The following is a 6896-nucleotide window of genomic DNA, read 5'->3' as shown; positions in this document are numbered from 1 at the left end:
AAAAAAAAAAAAAAAAAGAAAAGAAAAAAAGAAAAAGAAAAAAAGCAATCGACGAAAATGGGGTGGAAAATGGCAGCGGTGTGGTCAGCTCTATCGGTTTTATTCGCCTGTTGGCTGTCGTTCGCTCGCTACTCTCCTTAAGCCGATAACTTCCTTATTCCGCCCTCTCTTTGCACCCATTTAAAGCATTTAAGAGATTTCCCTGGATCCTTTAAGAAGTGACAACGTTCGAGGGATTAGTGGGAAGGTAAATACCTTTGGAGGAAAAGTCTTCGCAATTTATTAAGGCCTCGACAGTGCTGTATATAAGAGGAGATTCTTCGTACTTTTTTTCTCCTCCCTTCTTTCTTTTTCTTTTTCTTTTTTTTTTTTTTTTAATCGCTCAAAGGTCGAGCAGAGAGCAAAGTATCCGCAATTAAATTTGATAAAGTTTCTTTATTTTAAGGAAGGGGAAATAATTCGATATTAACGAACGCCTTCCAAGGGTCAAGGATGGGGCATTCAGTTTATTCGAGATGAATCGAAGCCACGGTTACAGGTATCTGCCCCTCGTAGTGGTACTTTTCACTAGAATTACCAAGGAGGATTTGCTTTGAAATGTTTCGAATTGAATTTAAGCAAGTTTCTCTTAACTCGAGAACGTGAATAAGCACGGTCGAAAGAAGATTTCAACTGTGTATCTTACGAAACAAAAATACCGATCCTTTTCCTTTACCTTTAATTTGCTTATACAAACTCGTGTATATATTTTATGTAACTGCTTATATGCATGTTAACCGTGAGGAGTAGCGTAATTCTAAAAAAAAAAAAATTAAAAATTAAGATTAACTTCTATGTAAATAGATTACAAGTCTGATCTGTCGTATTTTTCCATGAATATATATTTCATTAACGTTGTACGTATATATTTAAATTATATAGCTAAATCATTATATTAATCCCAATTGATTACCTTAAACGAAAAAGCTACAAAAGTTCGATACTTCATTCGCGAATAAATTTTACAAGAATTGAATAACAATCCAAAATTGCATTTCACTTTTCGATCTTTTCTATCCCAAGTCTAAAAAATTGCTTCCTTGCTTTGATAAATTCAAGGAAAGGATCAGAATCGAAGCCAAAAAATGAAGCGAAGCTCGCCATCGATCTACCCTAACTTAAAGCTTCGCGTGTGGCGGGCGATCAATGCGAAATAATTGAAACAAGGGGTTAAGGTAACGGCGGCATCGATTTTACCTGAATTCGGGGGGAGGGTTGAATTTACCCTCGACGCGTGATTCGTTGTCCGCGCCAAGGATCCCTGGGCTCGGTTTGCGGTCTTGAACGAGCACTTTCCTCCTGGCCGAATAACACCAGCTTTTGGGACGATCGATGGCCCGCCCTCGCAGATTCCTCACGCTTTGTGTGCCGCCGCCTATTTCCCATATACTATGTGTGTGGCACAATCAGCGCCAGCTGTTTACTCGGCCTGATTAACGTTGTTCCCTACACCGTCGCGCCTCGTTCTGGAACCACCAATCGTGTCCAATGGATACGTCATCGATTGGATCTCAACCTGTCGTTCTTCACCACTGTTTCGCGAATATAAATAATAGCCTTAAAATGTTTTTCGTTATCATGATGCTCTGTGCAATTATCGCGTGAAACGAAACGATTCCCTTCTCTTTTCTATTCCTATGAACAGAGGATTATACATGATTGGGTTGGTATTTATGATAAATTTGTTGATCGATTGATCGTTGCAAATTATGGAAATGAAAATTGGAAGGAAATTGGGCGGGGATAAACGATTCTTTGACGATATCGTTTGGATAGTGTTGTTGGTTAGTAATTGATAATTAATGGAAACGGAAATTGCGAAGAAGATCAAGAAATAATTTGGTCTGTTTAGGTATTTTTTTTTTTTTTGTGATTGGCAATGTTGGTTTATGACAAATTTGACGATTGCGATTGATGATTGTAATTATGGAAATGGAAATAACACGAGAAAATGGAGAAATAACGATTCAGTTTTTTTTTTTTTTTTTACGATGCTTGATTTAGTAAAGTTATTTTCATTTAGTGGGTTTTTGTGCACGATATTTTTTTTACATGATACACAGTTACAAAGTTTTGTTGTAATACATTTTATTCATAGTTATGCGATTTTTTTTGCACGTTTTATTTATATTTGCATGCATGTTTTGTTCGCATTATTTGCTTATTTTTATAAACACATTTCGAACCAAGGAAATAAATTTTAATAACATCGAATCGATTTAAAAAAAAGAAAATATTTATTTATTTATTTATTTTTTCATTTTCCTGAAAACATTAATTTTTCTTTTATGTGTTTATCATAATAGAATACTTTTAATATCGTTTCAAATTTGTGCAATCATTTTTGCAACCATTTCATTTTACGAGTAGAAATTGAATAATAAATGAGATATAATAAATTAACGTGCTTTGATAAGATATGTATCTGATGTTCCAAATATTTTTCATGATATATTCCCCATAACAAAAACAGATTCCACGAATATTTTAACTCTTAAAAATACGATACAACGTGGAATGGATGTTTTAAAGTGGTCTGGAGAAATGTCAGTTTTAGAGGGTCACGTCTCAGATTGCAGTAGTTCTCCCAAGGGATGGTTTAACGGACGCGTGTCCTATTTCGGAATGGAAAGATACAAGTCTCTTACTTCGTTCCCCGAGATTAGCCTCAAATATCGAAATCGTACAAAACTAACGTGTATTATATCGATTTCAATTGATAAATATAAAGATAATTGGAAATGTGTGTATGTACGATCCAAATATTATTAATTTATACTTTTTATATAAATATACTAATTTATAAATCAATGTCGTTAATATCGAATAAAAAATAGAAAAAAATGTACCATTGTTTGCATACTTTTTCTTTTTTTAGCCAATTGCAATTCGAAAATCAAAATGCATGCGAGAGAAACATTGGTACAATTAGATTAGTGTAATTGGACAAGTAGAAAGAGATTATGACAAGCCAGACATAGTTGGGGTTTAATCCTGGTTAGATAAAAGCGTCGGTAAAATCACTTTCCGTCGGTTAGTTTTCTTCATCCCTTGCCTGTTAGCGGCTGTTAGGGGTCGCTCTTAACAGCGCCATCTGTTGGAAAGGAAGATTAATCGATTTGGGTACAGTACGGAAAAATACACCCTTACGAATTTAGATGGCGCCAAAACGTGTCCAATAACATTCTCACCCCCATTTCCGCTAAATTAATAGAAATTTTCTTCGATTCAGTGCACTTTATATATCCCTATAAAGATAAAAATAAAATGCTATTTAATATTTTCATAATAACAAAAAAAAAAAACAAAACTATCAATACTTTGCCTTTCAAATTTTCTTTCCCCTAATTCTCAATCTTTTCAAACAATAAGATATATATATGCATACATATAAAACTCCTCGACTCTTCTAAAATTTCAACATTAAAAAAGGAAACTATATATCCAAGGTATTCAATCAAAGACACTTAAAGAATATAAGTGGAGCCAGAATTTATTCGATCGAGGATGAAGAGAGAAGAATGTTCGCGTCCCAGCTTTAAAATCCTTAATCATCCCCGACGAGGGTGGATGAGTGGACGGTAAGACGAGAGGAGAGAAGAGTTTCACAAAAGAGAGAGAGTTTCAAATTTATCTTTTTCGACGAGGTAACGCTCGTCACCCCCTTGTAAAAACTAGACGAAACCGATCGACGGTGGTTTCCAGGGGTTGGTGTAGGAGGAGGAGGAGGAGGAAGGGGGTGGCTATTACGTAAAAGCTTACGATTAGCGACGACCACACCGGTCCCGGGATCCCCTTTGATCGCCGCGAAGCCGGACTCCCCGTGTAATCACGCTGCCACCCCTTTGCCTCGTCCCTTTTCCTTCTTCTGCTTCTTCTTTGTGCCCACGGCGGATGGCGATAATTGTTTCATGCCCGCAGGAAGTAAAGCTCTTTATGCTGGAAGCTTTATTTTGCGGCTGCCGTGCCGGGCATCTGGAGCAGAGAGAGAGAGTCGGGATTAATTAATAACCATACCTACCCCTTTCGTTCTCTCTCTCTTTTCGATCTTCTTGTCTTCGCGCCCTTATTTCCGCTCTATTTCTCTCTCTCTCTCTCTTTCTCACTTTTTTCCCTTCCCTTCCCACATTCCACGTCTCCTCTGTCGTTTTTCTTTGTTTTCCTACCCCTTTTCTTTTTTCTTTCCTCCTTTTCCCCCCTTCCCTTTAAGGCTAATCCGCAGCAACGAGTTCGAGCGAAAATTAAATCAGAGCTTATTTGTCACGAGCGAGCACCGTCTGCCATTTTTATTCATCGATTATCCTAGCAACGGATTAACTAGCGTCCGACCACTTCTCGACCATGACCACTGCGGCCATGCACCGAATACGCAACCCTCGCGTTATGTCGATCTGATCATTCCTCTCAATCCGCATACGTGAATTGACTATTTAGATTAGGATTATATATGTATATATTTAAATGATTGGAAATGTATTCTATTATTATACGATATTTCCAATAAATATCGCAAAAATCTATCTCCATTCGACAAAAGTGGGGGGAAAAAGGAAGAAAGAAACTTCGTTTCCAAAAAACGCAAATAGAGAAATATACGAGACCATTTCCCAGACTTCTTTCTATTCTTTCCACTTCGAAAACGACTACTTCCATTCACCCAACATCTTATCCAGCAATTGAAACCTTACTCATAACCCTCATAGATCCCATCTACCGTCCGTCCATATATACACCACGTCCACGATCCTTCATCGTCGATATAAAAATTCCACGATGGAAAGCGAAGTACTGTACCTTTACATACACGAATGGCGATCTAATGGAAGAAGAGGTTGCATTTGAAAGAGACACACGCGCACGAGTCAAAATAGGTGGCTTCGCCTTCCGCCTCCCCTCGCCTCCCCGATTTTCCGATCGGATATTTCGAGAACGTGGATTCTATCGACGGTTTCTGATCGAGGGCGGGACGAGAGGAGGGTATTTGGTATGCGTGGAAGGGTGTCCGTGGCGACGCGTGTTATTTCGTGAAACGGATCTATTTCGAGGGTGCGCCTGACCCTTAAGTGATATGCGCCAGGAATACAAAAGGGCGTGGAGAAAAGGTGATGCAAGGACGGAGAGGGACGTGTTTGCTCGTTCGAAAGAAGGAAGAATCCGGGGCATCTACATGTATTTTCCATTCGTTTGCGATCCTCTCGATACGGATAGGGAGGAATACGGAGTGTGGAGGAAAGAGGAGAAATCGAAGGAGGGAAAAAGGAAGAAAAAAAGAAAGAGGAAGTGGTCGAGAGGCGCGATGGTGGACCTTCGTCATCCTTCTCCTCTTCTCTCCTCGTCCCTCGCTTCCTTTCGTCCCGCTTCCAGAAGAAACTCACGACCTGGAAGCTCAACCCTGCCCTCCCCGCCCACTTTTGTAAGGCACTTTTCTTCCGGAACGCTGGCCCGACAATCGTATTCCGCCATTACGTTCATCCAGCCTCTGTTCCATTCCTTCAATCTGGTCGCGTTATATAAGGAGAGTCTCTCTTCTCTCTTCTCTCTCTCTCTCTTTCGTCCTACCACATTCTTTCTCTAACTCCATCTAACTCTTTTCGCTGCCGCCACCCCGCGTCGAGTCGGATTGGAAAGTGTGCTCCGTGGAGAATTGGAAAGGAGGGATGATGGCGTCGCCCTTCTGCTCGGCCAACTCTAGAGATTCGAGGAGAATATGGATACCTGTTGAAGGAAGTCTCGCCGGATATTCAATGCCGCTATCACGCGAATCAAAAACTTGAGAATAGCGTCTTTCCCTCCATCTTTGCCCGAAATATTCGCATTTTCGAATTAAAATCTTCGATTATTGATCTTGGATTAGAAAACTTTCCCACATGAATTACAAAAAGGATGAGTTGAAGTACATATAAATAGTTATTTATTCCATCATCACTGATTTATATTGTTCTATTTGAATATTAATTCTATTTCATTATTTATACTTCGCTCGACTTTTCAAAAACATTTTTATTAAAGTTCAAAAATTGAGCAAACACTCCTAAAACATTAATCCCTTTTCAATCAAATTATTATCTTACCATTCCTATTTTTTTTTCCATTTTTTCACTTCTATAAAGCAAAAAAAAAATCTCATCTTAATTATTACCATATTTCCACGAATATACACATACACAACGACGTCTAAAAAAAAATCATCCAATCGATTTTCGCGTATTTCTCCCTTATTGCCTTCCACTATCCCTGGAAAAATCCTCGAAGGCCATCGAAGCCTTATATATTGCGGAAGCGAGCGCGACAAATTCTCGCACGCTTTATATTCGCGACAAGTGCAGACGTGCATTCCCGTAAGATTGGAGTGGAAACTTTCCCGCGCTGAATATTGCCAGCGTCGTGAAGTAGGCAGAGCAACCGGCCTCGACGTTTTCCCTCGCCCCCGACATTCGCTTGGATCGTGTGTGAAATCGCGCGTCTCGACGTGGCTCGTAAAATCCGCACCCTTTACTGCTCTGCGAGATTGAAGAATCAGGTTGTAAAGGGTTGAATCGGCGCGACGAGGGAGGTGGGAGAATGGAAAGGGTGGTGGAAAACGAGAAGAGGGGTCCGGTCGAAAATTGGGCTAGCGACGACGACGACGACGACGACGGCGACGACGACGGGTTTCATGGAGTCGAGAGGGATGTTGAAATATAAAATAAATATCTTAAATCCGGCTTGATCCTGGCTTTAATTAAAAGTTGATCCTGCGCTCGATACAGCCGAAAAGATTGGCCGCGCGCGGATCCAATTTGCGCGCGGATAATTTATCGGCCTGCCCTTTGAAAAAGTTCGTGCGCGTTGCTCTTTTCACCTCTTCTCCTCCGTAA

The 6896-nt window shown here is 39.8% G+C and overlaps 1 long non-coding RNA gene across 4 annotated transcripts in view; it reads right to left on the bottom strand.

Annotated features, from left to right (window-relative positions):
- Positions 1-6896, bottom strand: part of LOC102673311 — a 15988-nt gene that overhangs the window by 5117 nt on the left and 3975 nt on the right. The window contains exons 3-4 of one of the 4 annotated variants that reach the window (XR_004151534.1): positions 3802-4014; positions 1237-1563 (exon numbers count right to left, since the gene is read on the bottom strand). This is a non-coding gene — a long non-coding RNA (uncharacterized LOC102673311). Of the gene's footprint in view, positions 1-1236; positions 1564-2291; positions 2655-2888; positions 3134-3801; positions 4015-6896 lie in introns of those variants that run through there. The other 3 variants (XR_004151533.1, XR_004151537.1, XR_004151536.1) reach the window with 3 other exon arrangements.

Source organism: Apis dorsata, unplaced genomic scaffold, assembly GCF_000469605.1.
Source record: "Apis dorsata unplaced genomic scaffold, Apis dorsata 1.3 scaffold_44, whole genome shotgun sequence".
In the NCBI taxonomy this organism is placed as follows: Eukaryota; Metazoa; Arthropoda; class Insecta; order Hymenoptera; family Apidae; genus Apis; species Apis dorsata.
The sequence above is the reverse complement of the archived record's forward strand: the minus strand, read 5'-3'. Positions and strand labels throughout refer to the sequence as shown.